General features: G+C 44.6%; 1 long non-coding RNA gene across 1 annotated transcript; it reads left to right on the plus strand.

Moving 5' to 3' along the window:
- Positions 1-3,985: 3,985 nt before the first annotated feature.
- LOC131998736 (uncharacterized) lies at positions 3,986-9,063 on the plus strand. The gene is made up of 3 exons (XR_009398843.1): positions 3,986-4,074; positions 8,681-8,844; positions 9,007-9,063. It is a non-coding gene; the product is annotated as an uncharacterized LOC131998736 (long non-coding RNA).
- The last annotated feature ends 9,246 nt before the right edge of the window (positions 9,064-18,309 follow it).

Consider the following 18,309-nt stretch of genomic DNA (forward strand, 5'->3'; position numbering starts at 1 on the left):
AGTGGTTGTCTAGGGCTGGGGTTGGCAAGTAGGGGAAAATAAAGGGTGACTGCTAATGAATATGTGGTTTCTTCTTGGAGGAATGAAAATGTTCTAGGGTGCCTGGGTGGCTCAGTCACCTAAGCATCTGCCTTCCGCTCAGTCATGATATCAGGGTCCTGGGATTGAGTTCTGCATTCTCCTTCTGCCTGGGACACCACACCCCGACTTGTGCTCTGTCTCTCTATCTCTCTCTGTGTCACTCTCTCAAATAAATAAAATCTTTAAAAAAAATTCTAAAATTGATTATAGTTATACAACTCTCTGAATATGCTAAAAAAATCATTGAGTTGTGTATTTGTGAACTAAATCTCAATAAAGCTTTTATATTAAAAACCAAATTTGAGGGGGAAAAAAAGAAAAGCAGAATTACATAATTACATAATATACCCCTTAAGACAGGGGTTAAAACTATAGTAAAAAATCACAAAGGAAGGATAAACCGTAAAGTAAAAATAAGTTGTTACCTATGGGGAAAAAAAAGGGATGGGGCAAAGGGCCTGGGACAGAAGCTAGAATTCTCTGAACAGACTTTGTAGATTTGGCTTTGGAACCATGAAAATGGTAAGTATAGAACATTTAAAAAAATTTTTAAAAAAATTAAAAAAATCCTTAAACAATTAAAAGCAACATGAACTTTGTGTCAGTTATAGTTCTAGAAAGCTCTCTTTCTAGAACTGATTTTAAAATAGTTATTCGAGTACATCCCTAAAATCAAAAAGAACTTCAAGAATATCTTAAATTTTCCAGTAATCATATTGTTAGTGATAGCATGGGTATTACTCCAGTAATCATATTGTTAGTGATAGCATGGGTACTCTTTTTTTTATTTTAAAGATTTTATTTATTTACTCGACAGAGAGAGATCACAAGTAGATGGAGAGAGAGGCAGGCAGAGAGAAAGAGAGGGAAGCAGGCTCCCTGCTGAGCAGAGAGCCCAATATGGGACTCGATCCCAGGACCCCGAGATCATGACCGGAGCCGAAGGCAGCGGCTTAACCCACTGAGCCACCCAGGCGCCCAGCATGGGTACTCTTATCTCAAGACTGCGGGATGTATATTGTGGGAAAGAGTAAAAGAGTGTGTTGAGAAGTGGGGTTTTTAGCATGAGAGAAAGGAGGTGGAAATGAAGATATAGTTAAATAATAACCTTACAGTTTTGTATTGGAATTGGAAGTATCAATATCAACCCATAATGTGTTTTATTTATCCATATTTATTAATCTGCACATTGATGAATCATCTTTATCATCTCTCTCTCTCTGATATTGTGATTTATAATAAGAAATATATATTTGGTCTTCATCCCCATTTCTGGCACAAAGCTCCTAAAGCCCGTGAGAGAAGTTGTCTTATATTATGTTAATGGAGTGACTTTTGGACCCCACCTATGGCTGGGGGCCAAGGGAACCAATCTTGTGACTAGGGAGTTGGAACTGTCAGTCCCAGCCCCTGACTTCCTGGAGAGAGGAGAAGGGCTGGGTGGTTGAGTCAATTGCCAGTGACCAATGATTTAATCAGTTATGCCAGTGGAAGGAAGCCTCCATAAAACCCCCAAAGGATGGGGGCCAGAGAGCTTCTGGGTTGGTGAATGTGGAGAGGTGGGGGGAATGGTATATTCTGAGAGGCTGTGGAAGCTCCCTGCCCATTCCCCAAACCTCTTTTTTGTATCTTTCCCATCTGGCGGTTCCTGAGTTACATCCTTTCACGATAAACTGGTGATTGAATAAGTAGAATGTTTCTCTAAGTTCTGTGAGATGCTGTAGCAAATTAATTGAACCCACGGAGAGGGTAATTTGAACCTCTGACCTATAGCCCATTGGAACCATATAGGTTGGTCAGGAGGTGATAACCTGGGCTTGTGAATGGCATCGAAGTGTGTGTGTGTGTGTGTATGTGTGTGTATGTGTATGGGGAAGGGAGACAATCTTATGGGACTGAGCCCTTAGTCTGACGCTATCTTCAGATGGGTGGCATCTGAATTGACTTGAATTGTGTGACACTCAGTTGGTGTTGGTAGGGAATTGCTTGGTGTGGGGAATAATCCCACACATTCGGTGACTGGAAGTGTCAGGAGTGAAGTGTTTCATGTGAGTAGTAAAGGAGACACACAGGAAACAAAGATATAATAAAGAATTGGATTTTCTCCACACAGCTGGAAAACTGAATCCTTGCGCTATCATCTGTCATCTGTCACCTATCTCTATCTTTGTATATTGTCCTAGTTCTGATCACCAAAAAGGCTTGTCTGTATAAAGGGCTAAAACAAATTATTTCTCCTTCTCCATGGAGTTTACTTTCTATAGCTGTTCTCCTGGGAATCTGATAAGAGTGGAATGTCAGCTGCGTTACTAGGCAGCATTGCTTGTGGTAAAAATGGTGCACTGTATCTGGACTGTGAGGACAGTGAATGAATTAGGAAGCCCTCATGCGAAGCTATGGTTTGGGAGAATCATGACTTGGAACTGGACATGTCTCTTGTCAGGGCACAGGAGTAAGCTAGTTCCATAGAATTGTTACTAGTGATATTGGCTCCTAACTGGGATAAGAGGTTTTTATTCATTGTTTCTCTGAAACTGAAGCTTAATTGGGCATCCTGCACTTGAGCTGGCAATCCCATGATAGAAACAGGGGTGGGGGTGTTGGTTTGCAAACTGGCCCCTATCCCCGGAGGGCAAGGAGAGACTGAAGAAAGAGGCGGACCCCTCCAGATCAGTAGGTGGCAAGTTTAATCAGCAGGGGAACTTACTTATGAGGCTGCTCTTGTGTGGCTAGCAGCAAGATGAACAGATCTCTGCCTGCCAGAGCCTTCAAAGTCCTACAGAGGACTTAACTGGGTTCAGTTACATGCACAGCCCAGAGGGTCTCCACAATACCTTACTCTATCAAGGCTATGTCCTTGGAGTAGCTCCCACTGTGGGAGGGGTAGGCAGAAGTGTATATTCCAAGTACTGGGGGTGGGGTTGGAATAGGGGTTGGAGGTAGACTGATGGAGGGGGTGGGTGGTGGTGAGGAGCCTCTCATTTTCCCAGTCTAGCTCATGGGTCAACCATCAGTCGGCGCCCTCTCAATGACCATCTCCAATGGGGGCAGGGCGTGTAGGACCTAGAGAAATGCCCCCCACTGCCTGGCTGGTGTGCTGTGTTTCCTGTCCTTGGATCCTTATTCTAAGTGAAATCAATGCCAAATATGGCCTATTATAGTTATGTGGGTCCAAATGTTTAAAAGAGCCTGAAGAGAATGCCATAGTAGGCACTGTAACCTACAAATGGTGACCAGCTCAGGATCCGTCTCACCCTGAGAACCCAGACTGGACTCTCTACATAATATTTATTTAAAGGAAATGGCTGATTCCATTTGGGACACCAAAAGTACAGGATGAACCTGGCACCGCTTGTCATACTGAAGAACAGGACCACTTGAAGATGACTAAGTTCATGTTGAAGAACTCAGGAGCTTGTATGGAGAAGCTAGGATTTGCTTATGTGAAGAGACAGGGTATAAAGGAGGTGTTGGGTATGTGAGGATTCATTATGTCATTTCCTCTAAATTTGTATTTTTGGAATTGTCCATAATAGAAATCTAAAAATAATAAAATAAGAAGTGACTGCGCCAATTCCTTTTCTCCTCCAGGAATTGTAGAATCATAATTATCATTTAAAATGGCTGCACAGAGTTGAAGTAGTATAAATTATTTATACATCCATCTACCATTTTAAATATATTTTAAAAGACAAGTTATTATTTAGGTTGGGAGTTTGAAAATTTTGAGTGTAAAAAGACCACATAAAAAATTGCAGAGACCTGACATACAATGAAGTTAAATGCATCAGTAACTGAAAAACTAGCTTTAACAAGTGAAGAACCAAGGTTGAGAGAGAATTTCAATTCTGTTTAACAGAATAAACCAGAGGAACCACACTGGCCGTTGTGGGATGCGTGTACCTGTGAACTCCCTATTCTTTTGTCTGGGAGCAGAGATGGGACAAACCAACCACCCTGGGTCCCCAGAAGACCCATTCTATGAGTCTAGAGGTAAGGCACCCTTCCCTGTCTCTGCATATACAGGGCTCTTAGGACAAGTCATCACTCCACCTTGCCACAAGGGGACGCTCTGAGACAATAGCCTAAGGTGAGTTAAGGGACACGGAGAAGGAGGCTCCTTCTTCATGGGAGGAGCCAGGGTTGCTGAGAGTTACTGTTCAAAAACCTCTTCTCAACTGTTCAGGGCCCAGGAGGAAGTTGTGCTGGGACGCGGACGAACAGTGTCTCTGAGCGCCCTCCTCGGGCAGTATGGATGCTGGCAAGCCCCATGCTGTGGCTCAGCCTGTCCCACGTCACCCAGGTGCCCTGAGCCCATGAGGAACCCCCACCCGCCCACAGTGCCACTTGCTGTCTTTTGAACACTTCCTGTCTCCTTGTAGAACAGGCCCTGGGCCACAGCAGAAGGGGCTCCGTGGTGGAAGGCCTTCTGGACGGTTGCCAGCCTTGAGGTCTACTTGCAGTTACTGGAAAGCAGCTTTAAAAATAGAAATAGCTGTGGTAAAAACTGTGGTCAGAGCCGTCAAACCACAGTAAGGCCAACTTCTCTCTCTTGAAAACTCATTTCTGAGAAGTGGTTCTGTTTCCAGCGGTGGGAAACTCCAGTTCCTAAAGGTGCAGAAGAAGACTGTGGTGGATGATGGCCTCACTTTCTCTGACCCTGGCTGACTTGTCAGCAGGAAACCGATTTCATAGCCAAATTGGGCCCCTTCTGGATTGCAACTGCTGCCTAATACATATCTTTTAAATCAAATTTACTCTTGCTTCACCTCCTTGACTTTTTGGGTAAGAGAAACATACAATTACAGCCATGTTGGCTAGCATTTGCTTCTAGAAAACTTCAACATCTCGTTTTTAGAATGAAAAGAGCTTGACTTTGTATGCCATTCTTCTCCCTGTTAAAACACTTGGATGGCCTACCTTGGGAGCACAGATTACAGAGTAATTATTATTTTGTTCAGCACATATAACAGGGAGGAAGCACAAATGGATAAGGCTGTATCTTATATTTATTTTATTTTTTAAAAAAAGATTTTATCCATTTGAGAGAGAGAGAGAGAATGAGAGAGAGCGCATGAGAGGAGGAGAGGGTCAGAGGGAGAAGCAGACTGCCTGCTGAGCAGGGAGCCTGATGTGGGACTTGATCCCAGGACTCCAGGATCACGACCTGAGCCAAAGGCAGTCACCTAACCAACTTCGCCACTCAGGTGCCCAAGACTGTATTTTAGATAAAACAAAGTGTTCCTCTGCCAGGCCTTTGAGGTCTTTTTCCTCTCCTACTGTTTAACAGATGCCACCCCTATTGGGTGGCAAATACTGTGCCTCTCTAAGCCTATGAAGAGAAAATGTGGTCTTATGTGCTCCTTCCCATGACATTGATCACCTGTCATTCTCCTCAAACTCGTCTGGAATCGTTCTCTGCCTACTCTGAAGAAAAGCTCCTCTTGGTCCTCCTAACCTTTTTCTACAGATGTTCTGAAGACATGAAGAGAGACCTGGGTGTGTTCCTTTTTTTTTTTTTTTTTTTTTTAGTTCGGTGTCATGGAGAGGAGAACATTTTGTGTATGGCATCCATGGGCTCACATCTCTCATATATACATCTCTCATATTTTCTATAAAATTCAACCAGACAAATATTTATCAAGTGTCTACAGTCAGTAAGAATCTACCAGAAATAAGTTTGGCTGCAAGTGACAGAAAAAAAAAAAAAAAAAAAAAAAAAAAATAAAAAAAGGAAGAAAAAAAAAAAAAAAAAAAAAAAAACAAAACTAACCTATAGAGGCTTAAAAAGTGAGATTCATTTTTCTCATGTAACAAAAATTCAGGAGACATGCAGCTTCTGGAATTGGTTCAGTGGCTTATTTGAAGAATATTATGTATAACATCTGTGATTGTTTTGCCATTTCCTCACGAGTTCAGGATAACTATTATAGCTCCATATTCATCCATATGAATCTATATTCAAGGCAGGGAGAAGGATGAGGGGCCATGCAAGCACTGTCTGTGCCTTGACATTTGGAAAGACTTTTGCTAACATCACATTGGCAGGACTATGTCCCATGGCCACTTTTAGCAGCAAGGCTAGCTGGAGAAGCAACTATTTAGCTTTTCCCATTCCAAATGTAAGTCCAGGAAAGAAGGAAGTTGGCAGTGGGCACTGGATTAGCCAAACTACAGTGTCTACAATGAGACCCTTCCAACTACATTTGGAAAAGTAAATGGCATCAGAGAAGTCCATCATCCAAACATTAGGAGTTCTGGAGGAGAAAACAGAAAATCAGAAAGGATAGCATCATCAATAAAATGCTTCAACAAAATCTCCCATAACCAAAGGACACCAGTTTCCAGGTTGAAAGGCTCACCTAAGTGCCTAGCACAATGGATGAATATCACATATCATCGTGAAATTTCAGATCTCTGGGGTCAGAGAGAAGATCCTGCTGGCTTCTGGAGAGAGAGGGAAAGCGAGCAAAAGAGAGAGGGAGAGCGAAGAAAAAAACAGTCCACAAAAAAAAAAAAAAAAAAAAAAGGATCAGGAATCCACACTGGAAGTTAAAAGAACATTGGAAGAATGCCTTTAACAATGGAAGCTAGAAGAAAATGGAAAAATGCCTTTAAAACTGAGTGAAAATAATTTACAATCTAGAACTTCATGCCCAAAGTATTAATCAACTGTGAAGGTGAAATAAAGACATTTTCAAATATGCCAGGCTTCTAACTTGTTATTTCTCACGCTCTTCCTCAGAAAGTTGCTGGAGGATGTGTTTCAGCAAAATGAGGGAGAAAACCAAGACAGAAAAAAAGGCAGGGATACAGAAACAGGAGACCCAAGAAGGGTGAAAAGTGAAAGGAATCCAGGATGATACTGAAGGGATATTGCAGGATGACAACTCTGTAGCAGGCACAGGGGGATGACCAGCCTGTGTTTGAGCAAGCCAGAGGCTCTGGAAGACAGTTCCTCAGAAGGCAGAAACTTATAAAATGCCTGATGTGAACACATGTCTCGAGAAGAGATTTAAATAATTGGAGGAGGATTTAAGAATGGATTGCTAAAAAGTTTATAGACCGCTAATAAAAAAAACTAACCAGGCAGGGCACTTGGGTGGCTCAGTTGGTTAAGCTCCTGCCTTCAGCTCAGGTCATGATCCCAGGGACCTGGGATCGAGCCCCACATTGGGCTCCCTGCTCTGTTTCTCCCTCTCCCTGTACCACTCCTACTGCTTGTGCACCTGTGCCTTCTCTCTCTCTCAAAGAGATAAATCTTAAAAAAACCCAAAAACCTAACAAGTTAAAAAAAGACAATTATTAACAAAACAAATGTACAAGAAAGGAAAAATAATCATAATTTGTTACATGGCTCAACTCAGACACACAAAATTATAATAATGTAAAGAATGAATATTGATTTAAACAAAATTATGATATAACTATATCAGGTTGGGTAGGGGAACAGGAATCCAAGAGTGGCAGGAGATGAGAGGGATGAAGGACTTATGTCTTCATGTGTCATGATATGAAGGCAACAGCTATATCCCGAACTGAAAACCAAGAAGTAGTAATCCAGGCATTCTATTTAAAGATACAGAGGCAAATACCAAAAGAATCAACTACAAGAGTTAAAAGAAGTTATATATGGGGCTGGGAAATGGAAGGAGGGAGAAGAAAGACTAGATCTTATTGAGCTATTGGACTCATTAAATCACCATGATGTCTAACTTCAAAACAAAAAAGTAAAAAGAGAAAAAAGAAGTTGATACTCATATAACTCAAGTGGACATTTTTTAAAAAGATTTTTATTTATTTATTTGACAGAGAGAGATCACAAGTAGACAGAGAGGCAGGCAGAGAGAGAGAGGGAAGCAGGCTCCCTGCTGAGCAGAGAGCCCGACGCAGGACTCGATCCCAGGACCCTAAGATCATGACCTGAGCCGACCTGAGCCGAAGGCAGCGGCTTAACCCACTGAGCCACCCAGGCACCCTCAAGTGGACATTCTTAATATAAGGATCTCAAGATTTAAGTAAAATTTCTTTAAAAAATAAGATTTAAGTAAAACCTTACCTGGATCAATTAGCTTAATGGAACACGAATGGAACATGTTATCACGGACGGTTAACTATCAGGTCCCCATTTAATACCATGATTCTCAGCCCTGGCTGCAGGACTCTGGTGGGTCGCACAGGAGAATCACCTGGAGAACTTTTAGAACCTGCTCAAGCCATGTCTCACCTAAGCCAATCAAATGGAATCTCCAGAGCTGGCAGGGGCATCCCTAGGGCTTTTTTTTTTTTTTTTTTTTTTTTAATTTATGTATTTGACAGAGAGAGATCACAAGTAGGCTGAGAGGCAGGCAGAGAGAGAGGAAGGCAGAGAGAGAGGAAGGGAAGCAGAGAGCCTGATTCGGGGCTTGATCCCAGGACCCCGAGATCATGACCTGAGCCGAAGGCAGAGGCTAAACCCACTGAGCCACCCAGGGGCCCCTCCCTAGGGCTTTTTAAAGCGCTGCAGGTGCTTCTAGGGTGTAGCAAGATTGACAACAACTGGTCTAGTGACCACCTGAGGAACATGTTTGAAAAACTTTCCCTGACATTTCCTTTCAAGGCAGCTCATATGATCCTTCGTCAGTGGCCCACCATCTACCGAAGAATCTGGCTCCACTTGCTGACGAAGGAGGTGATGTGGAAGATGTAAGTGGAGGCTGACATGCATACCCAGCACAGAAGCAGGAGTGGACCGGGCCAGCTAGGCTGCCTGGAGAAGTCAAGGTCAGTGTTGCCTCAGTCCTAGGGTCAGGAGACTGGTGGTCTCCACAGTTTCAATGCCAGATTAGGATTGCAGGGTGCAGACCACAGATTTATTTACTTTCTTATTTTTGCATTTTCAATTCCTCCTGAATATCAAATGCTGGAAGATTTCCTCTTTACCAGGTGGTTGGAGCAAAAGTTCGTCTGTGGCCCCTGAAAACACAAACACGAAGATCGAGCCTTCAAAACTATTTTTAGCAGATGGTAAGTGCACCTGATTACCCATTACAATTCACTCCCTGTGTTTGGGCCGCCAGACCATTTGTTTCATTAGTCTTGAAGGCAGGATGGCTTCATGATTCATCAGGTCTGTTTCCTATTTTTCATTTATTTATTTGTGAGAGAAAAACAGAGAGAGGACACAAGTAGGGGGAGAGGCAGAGGGAAAGAATCTTAAGCAGATGCCCTGCTGAGTGGGGAGCCTGACTTGGGGCTCGATCTCACAACCCTGAGATCTTGACCTGAGCCGAAACCAAGAGTTAGATGCTGAACCGACTGAGCCACCCAGGCGCCCCAGGTGTGCCTCCAATTTCTAAGAACACATTTTACGGACAAGCATTAGATCAGCATCAATGTCCTACTCAGCGTTTTCATAAATTGAATGCAGAAAACACTTGGAGCCAAGATGTGCCAAGATATCTGGGGCTGTATCAAGAAATCAAGGTCATTACCATTGTAATCCAAGTCAACAGCAATGGCCTCAGATCTCTGCTCTTAAGATGTAGTCTTGGCAGTTACGGGGTGCCCTTACCTGAGGCATAGGATGGAAACTTGCTTGAAAGCAAAATAGAGTTCCGTGTCCCTCCAGTATAAACTCCCCCTACTTTCCTCCAGGCCTTGTAGATCTCTCCTGGCATCAGACACGGAGATGTGATAGCAGGGTAATAAGTGCTTTGTGTGCATTATCATCACCGAGGACTCTAGTCAGAACTAAGAGTCCGATATCAAGGTAGAAGGCGCACACTGGGATGGCACTGGGTTAAATACCCACAGGACAAAAGGGACTCTGGAAAAGATGTGACGGAGGGCTGCTGGGAGGCCGCAGAAGAGGAAGGCAGCGCTGGTGCCAGACGGCCCTCCTTCTCGACCTCACCTTTGTCTTTATTCAACCCTCCTATCCCACTCATGCCTGCTGCTTGCCCTCTCATCCTCTCCTGGGGAAAGAACATCGGACCAGGCGGGTTCTGGAGTGTTCCTGCATTCACACATACCTGCGGCCTGGTATGTACATCTGTCTCAGCAAATGGCTCCCACCTGACACTGGGGTCCACGGGGTCAGGGGGCTGGGAAGGGTTCTGCCTTGCAGTCAGAGCACTCTTAGGTGATGAGAACAGCTGTGTCCTCTCTGCCTGCTTTACAAAGCCTGAGGCCTCAACGGGATATTGAGCTCAGGGATGATGGTAAAACATAGCTCTGTGATGTTGGTGTAGAGGGAGACACTGCCTGGTCCGGACACCGGATCACCTTAGTAAGCCAGTGCTCAAACTCGGAAAGTTGCAGCTGGTAGGTCCTAAGGGCCTCCCTAAGTGTATGTCTAATCAGATGGGGACAGCAGGGCCTTGTTCTGGGTTTTTATAATCTGCGGTCACCAACATTTTCAATTCCTTTGAATTTCACAGGGTATCAGAAGACGTGTGGCTGGGGCGCCTGTGTGGCTCAGTGGGTTAAAGCCTCTGCTTTCGGCTCAGGTCATGATTCCAGGGTCCTGGGATCGAGCCCCACATCAGGCTCTCTGCTCAGCGGGGAGCCTGCTTCCTCCTCTCTCTCTGCCTGCCTCTCTGCCTACTTGTGATCTCTGTCAAATAAATAAATAAAATATTAAAAAAAAAAAAAAAGAAGATGTGTGGCTGAGAAACATGAACAGATACATGTCATTAGCCCCTTGTGCAGAACCGGAACAGCAGCTGAAAGACGGACAAATCAGGACCAAGGCCTCAGGGCACTAGCCGCTGAGTGTGGTGGGTTCCCAGGCGTGGCCATGGCTCTGCGTGGGGCAGAGGGACGATGACGGCAGCTGACCTCCGATCTTGTCTAGGAGAGGTGTCCTGCCCTCCGGCTTCAGGGATGGTACGTCAGGATGGGTGGGGTCTGAGGCAGGCAGGGGACACAGGTCATAGGTTCCATGGTAAAGGCGCAAAGTGTATTTTCCTCAGATTCTCCTTGGTGAGTACTCTCCCTTTCCCTTTGAAACCCTGAGGTTTAAAAGCTGAAGCCGGAGCTCTTCTATGTTGCTGATGAGCATGTTAGTATGACTGCTGTGGAAAACAGTTGGGCAGTTCCTCAAAATATTAAACAGAACTACCACATAACCTGTAATTTCACTCCTAGACATATACCCAAGAGAACTGGGGACGCCTGGGTGGCTCAGTTGGTTGGACGACTGCCTTCGGCTCAGGTCATGATCCCGGAGTCCTGGGATCGAGTCCCGCATCGGGCTCCCAGCTCCATGGGGAGTCTGCTTCGCTCTCTGACCTTCTCCTCACTCATGCTCTCTCTCACTGTCTCTCTCTCAAATAAATAAATAAAATCTTAAAAAAAAAAAAAAAAAGAGAGAACTGAAGGTTTGTCCACACATTTTGTAAAAGAATGTTAAAAAAAATTCATGGCAGCATTACTGATAATATCCAAAAAGTATAAACAATCTATGTCCATCAGCAGAAGAATGGATAAACAAAGTCGGGTGTAGCCACACAATGGAGTACTACTCAGCCATAAAAAGGAATATAGTATGGATACATGCTACAATGTGGTTAAATATTGAAAACATGTTAAATGAAGTCAGACACAGAAAACCATTTGTTGTATGATTCAGTTTATATGAAATGTCCATGATAAGCAGATCTGTAGAGACAGAAAGTAGATGTTCTGGTTGCTAGGGGTTGGAGAGGGGGAATTCCATCTCCTTTTTGAGGAGATGGAAAGGTCTGGAATTTGGTAATGGTGCTGATTGCTCACATTGTAAACTAAAAACCACTGGGTTGTACGCTTGACAATGGTTAAAATGGTGACTTTTATCTAAAACTGCATTGCAAAAAATAATGGAAGAACAGAAAAACCTTTAACTTTTTAAAAGATTGCCAACCCCCCCCCCCCCCCCCCACCGCCAGCAGATTTATTTAGTGATGTTTTTAACTTCTAAAACCTTGGGTCATAGGAAGATTTTTAAGTGGCTCATGATTCCTCCAAATCTGAGGTATTAACGTGTACTTCAAAGTTTTATTTTAGATTCCCCTTTGCTGTTGCTTCTTGGAAAGACTCTTTCTGCTGAGTTTGTTTGTTACTTCTTCCATTAAGGTAGTTTTCTAAGTTTGGTGATTCTTGGAAGTTAGCTAAGAGTGACTGATGAGGGTTTAGATCAGTACTTCTTAATTCTGGCTGATGATGGGAATCAGCTGGGAGTAGGCCAACTGCATCAGAATTGAGGGGAAGAGGGAGAGGCACCGAGCGTGGGTACACAGCCCCCCCCCCAGGTGATTCTGTGTGTTCCAGGAATTGAGAGCTTCTAATCTAGTGTAAGCCACATGTTAGTTCTAGCCAAGCCTGAGTCCATTTCCTGGTAGGCCCTTGTGTCTTACGTGAAAGTGGGGGCCCGGGCATTCTGCCTCAGGTGATTGTGGTGCCTGGGAAACACTCATCATAGGTGATTATCTGGGTCCAAGAATCTTGAATTTAGATTATTGTGTGGGTCCAGAATCCCTGGGTGATTGTGGGGGACCAAGAAAGTCTAATTTAAATGATTAGGGCCCAGGAAAGTCTACCCTAGTTGCTTGTGTATGCCCAGGTAACTCTCGTGATTAGGGAAACTCCTTGATTGTGGGCATCCAGAAAATTCTACCTTAGGTGACCATGGTCCAAATAAATGATACCTTGATTGACTTCAGATGCTCAGGAAACGCTCTTCAATGATTTCGGGGTGCAGGAAACTCTGACTTAGATCATTGTTAGCCTAGGAACTCTACTTCTAGTGATTGTGGACCCAAAAAATCTCTACCTTGGGTTATAGAGGGGGTAAAAGTAATTTTACTATAGGTGTTTCCAGGGCTCTGGAAAGTCTACCTTACGTGATGGTGCAGGGCAGGGAGGCTTTACCTTAGGGAATTGTCCAAGAAAATGTCACCATAACTTAGGTAGAGTTAGGAGACTCCTCTTAGGTGCTGGTGGTGGAGAGAGAAGGAATCTGTTAGGTGATTGTGGGAACCACAAGCATGTAACTTAGGTGATCTAGGAAACCCAGGAAACTCCACCTTAGTTGACTATAAAAGGCACAAGAAATTCTAACTTAGGTGAGTGGGTGGGGGAGGGCAGGAGGAATCTCTCAAATGACTTTGGAGTCCCGAGAAACACTCCTTTGTTGATATCCAGGGCCCCAAAAGCCATAGCTACACGATTGTAGGGGGCCAAGAATGTTACCTTGAGGTGACTTGGGGTGGGGGTGAGAACACTGTCCTAGGGGACTTGGAGAGCCAAAAAGCTCCAGATTACTTGATTGGTGTAAGTGGAACACAATCGTAGATGATTGTGGGCAACCAGGAAAGTTTCCCATAGGTCCCAGGTAACTGGATTATAGGTGATTATTGGGAGTGGAGGGAGGTTATGGGAAACAGGTGTTTGTATATTAGGTGATTGTAGGGGTCAGGAAACTATACAAATGTGTGATTGTGCATGCCAAGAAAACCCTATTTAGTTGATTATGCTGTCTGTGAAACTGTACATTAGGCAATTGCAGGGAAAATGGGTGCATTTGAACTCTACCCTTTGGTGATAAGGGGCCAGGGTCGTTGTTCATCGGTGATTGTGGGTGCCAAGGTGACTTTGCTGACTGTGAGTATGAGAACACTCAAGTGTTCTCTGTATTAGGTTCTGCAGGGGGCCTAGGAGTTCGAGCCTAGGCGATTGCTAGAGACAGATGATCCCAAACTGAGGTGATTGAGAAGACCTATAAACACTAGTTTTGGTTATTGTAGGTGGCCCAGAAAATGTGGCTTCAGGGATTGTGGGAGCCCCAGGAAATTGAGGTGGAGGTGATGGCGGAGGACAAGGAACACTACCGAAGTTGATGTGGGGTACCAAGTAATTTACTTTAGGTGACTCTGGATGCCCAGGAAACTGAGTTATTTTGAAGTCAGGAAAATCTACTGTAGGTGATTACGTACCATTAATAGAGACTATGTGAATCTGGCATCCCAGGGATCTTCCCCAGGTGGATGTAGGGAGGAGTCCAGGAAACTCTAGCTTTTGTGACTATGGGAGCTGGAATAATCCTCTTTAGGTTGAATGTGAGGGCTAGGATAGTATACGTAAGATGATTGTGTGGGTCTGATATCAGGTACCCTAGATAACAGTAGGGCCCAGGAAACTTTACCATAGGGACAGGGGAAAAGGTTGGTCAGGAAATTCTTCCCTAGGTGATTGTGGGAGACAGGAATATGTGGCTGAGTCACTTCTGGGGTCAGCACATTCCAGATTAAGATGTCTATGGGGAAGCAGAAAAATCTACTTGAGATGATGCTGCACTTCAGAAACTATGGGAGGTTGTCGTGGCTCAGACTCTAGCTAAGATGACTGAGGGTATCCAGGAAAGTCTGATTCGAGGGGTTGTCATGTCCCAAGGACTTCTATCACAGGTGATAGTAAGAGCCAGGAAACTGTACCTTTGGTGATTGCAGGGACCCAGGATATACCTTAGGTGACTGGGGGGCCCTGGAAGTTCTACCTTATATGATTGTGGGTGATCGGGATAATGTACCTCTGTGACCAGGTGATCCCAAATATCTATCCAATGTGTTTGTAGAGTCCCAGGAGTGTCTACGTTGGGTGATTGAAGGTGCCAAGAAAACTCTTATTTTGGGAGCCAGGAATCCATACCTTAGTGATTGTGTGGGGCCTAGGCAATTCTCCCTTAGGTGTTATGGGGCCCTAAGAAACACTACCTTAGAAACCATAGATCTAGAAACTCTGTAGAAATAATTGTAGGGGCCCAGCCAAACTAAACGTTAGGTGATTGGATCCAAGCCAATGCTGCCAGATTGCTTGTGACAGCCCAGGAGACTGTAGCTTTAGGTGATTTTAATGGAGAGCCAGGACATACTTAGCTTAGTGGATAAATTGTTGCGGCCCAGAAAATTCACGTTAGGCAATTGTAGGGGGTTCAGACCACTTTAGCTTTAGGATATTTCATGGGGAGTAGGGGGAGAAGGGTAGCAAACTAGAGATGATTGTAGGTGCCCAGAAAACTTGATATTAGGTCTCTGTGGGAGATAAGGAATAAACCTTGAATTTTTTGCAACATTCTCCCCCTCTGCCCTGTCAATTCTACCTTTGGAAATATTGGAGGTCCTGGAATTTCTAGTTTAGGTGTTTGGGGGACCCAAGATGTATACCTTGGGCAATTTGGGGAGTCCAGGGCTGAGTCACTGCTGCGGGAACTCTCAGGGAATAGTGGGGGGCCAGGATTTCTACCATATGCGATCGTGGTAGTCAGGAAGACATACCTTAGTTGGTTTTGTGTGTTGGGTCAGGAATGTATCCCTTAATGATTTGGGGTTATCAAGAAATTCTACTTTGGGTCATCTAGGGAACCCAGGAAACTCTTAGCTGATAATGGGGGGCCAGGAATCTCTCCTTTAGGTGACAGAAAATACCTCTTTAGGTGATCTTCCAGACCCAAGCAACTGACTGTTGGGTGGTGGGTGGGATTCTCACCTTTAGGTGATTTTTGGGGTCTGAAAACTCTTAGGAGGATTTTGGGGGCCCCACTCTGTTGGTTGGTATCAGCTGTCAAGGAAACACAATCTGATGGTTGTGGGCACCTAAAACCATCTTCCTTAGGTGATGGTGGAATCACCGAAAACCAATCTTAGGTGGGGATGGGGGAGGTTGGGTTGGGGGCAAGTATCTCTATATTTCGTGATTGTTGGGGTCAGGAAAGTATGCTTTACATGATCATGGGTGTCCAAGAAACTCTTAGTTGATTGTGCTGCCCATGAAACTATGTTAGGTAATTGCAGAGAGGTTGGGCATCTATGAACTCTACCTTTTGGTGATGAGGGGTCAGGGTACTTTTTCATAGTGACTGTAGATGCCAAGGTCACTGACTTTAGATAGACAGTGGGGGACTCAGGAAAATAGCTTAGGTCATCCCCGGGGCTCAGGATTCTCTACTTACTTAGTTGTGCTCATGAATTTCTACATTAGGTGTCCTGGGAGCCCAAGAAACTACAGCTTAGATGATTTGGGGGAGTAGATGACTGCAACCTTAGGTGATTTAAACTCTGGCTTTAGTGTCTGTGGTGGGGGGCAGGAAAATACAGCTTCAGTGATTGCAAGGGGGCCCATAAAGTCTAGCTGAGGTGATACAAGGCTGGGAACACTCCAGAGATTGATTTGGTGTTCCCAGGAACTTACCTTAGGTGATTCTGGATGCCCAGGAAACAGAGTTCCTTTGGAGCCAAGAAACTCTACCTCAGGTGATGATGGGTACCATTAATAGAGACCTTTCTGTCATTGTGTGGTTCCCGGAATCTTCTGTAGGTGAATGGGGGGCCCAGAACTAGCTTGAGTGTGGGGCACCGGAAGCTGTACCTTAGGTGATTGTGGGAGCCACAATAATCTACTCTAACTGAATCAGCTCATGTGAGGGGCCAGGCTAGTACATTTGAGATGACTGTGTGGGGCTAGTATCATGTGCCCTATAACACTGTGAGCCTGGAAACCTACCTCATCCCTCTGAACGAGACAGGGTACTAAGATTTATTATCTAGAGTCTACTTGAACTTCTACATTTGAAAATACTGAGGGATCGGGTCACCTGAGTGGCTCAGTGGGTTAAAACCTCTGCCTTTGGCTCGGGTCATGATCTCAGGGTCCTGGGATCGAGCCCCGCATCAGGCTCTCTGCTCTGCAGGAGGCCTGTTTCCCTTTGTCTCTTGCCACTTGCCTCTCTGCCTACTTGTGACTTCTGTCAAATGAATAAATAAAATCTTAAAAAAAAAAATACTGAGGGACCTAGAAATTCTAGGGGACCATAGTCAGGAACTTGTACCTACGACAACTTGGGGAGACCAGAAAACTATTTCTTAGGGCCTTATGGGTTGCCAGGAATTCTGAGGGGATTGTGGTATTGTGGAAACTACACCTTAGTTCATCGTGTGTATGAGCCAGAATACATTCCCCAGCGATTTGGGGCCCCAGGAAATTCTGCCTTGGGTAGTCTAGGGGGCCCAGGGTACTTTCTCGTTGTTGATTATGGAGGGCTCAAGAAACTGTACCTGAGGGAGTTCTGGGAGCCCAGGATACTCCAATACTAAATTAACTGAAGGTAAGTTTCCTAGTCCTACTAGATCACCCAAGGTGTAACATTCTAATTCCTCAAATCACTAGGGGATATACTCATGGCCTTTACCTACAATTCACTGTTTTCCTGGCCTCCACAATTTTCTAATTGAGTTTCCTGGCTTCCCCTAATTGCACAAGGTACATATTCCTCAGTATTTCTGAAGGCCGAATTTTTGTCAGCCCCCAAATCACGAAGGTTTACCCTGTGTACCTCAAAGAACTAAGGTTGAGTATCCGGGGCACCCAAGACTACCTAAGATCAAGTTTTCTGGCATCCCCACAATATCCCAATTTATAGTTTCCTGTTCATGCCTGCCAAATAGCTAAGGTGATTTTGTCCCCACAATCAATGAAGTGGGGGTTGACTATGTCTTGGCTCTCTAGTCACCTACAGTGGACTGTTAGAAGCCCCCAGCATTCTTCTCAAGCAGGGTCTTGACTCCACAAAATCACCTAAAACTGTTGCCTCCTGGGCCCCCACAATCATTTATACAGAATTTGTGGGCCTAGACTTGCTAGGGTAATGCTTCTTGGAACCCAGCATACCTAAGGGAGAACAACTGCTTAGGTCCCACAGAATCAGTCCCCTATTTCTGGCTTCCACAACGAATTAGTCTGGATGGTCCTTGGGACCTTTCATCACCTAGGGTAGAGTTTTCTGGGAGTCTACAAACATATCAGGTAGAATGCCACCCCACCCCCTGCCAGTTCACGTAAGGTCTTTTCTTGGGACACCCCAACCATGTAAGGTAAAGTTACTAGGGCCCAACAAACACATAAGATAGTGTTACTGGTTCCTCAAAATCACCCAATTGCTTTCTGTGCCCCCATAATCCCCTAAGTTCAAGATCTTTATTCCAAATATTTACTAGAGAATTTCCTGGCCCTCCATAAACAAGATTTTTTCCCCCCAGTAACTCACAGCAGTTTCACCGGCCCCCCACATTTACCGAAGCCAGTGCCTTGTGACTATACAAAACCACCTCCAGCTACAGTGTCCTTGCCCCCACATTAATTCATACAGCACTTGTTTGGAGGAAATTATCAAAACTGTCTCTTCAGGCCCGATAATTGCCTAAGATGCAGCTTCCT

This window comes from Mustela nigripes, chromosome 13 (assembly GCF_022355385.1).
Source record: "Mustela nigripes isolate SB6536 chromosome 13, MUSNIG.SB6536, whole genome shotgun sequence".
NCBI lineage: Eukaryota > Metazoa > Chordata > Mammalia > Carnivora > Mustelidae > Mustela > Mustela nigripes.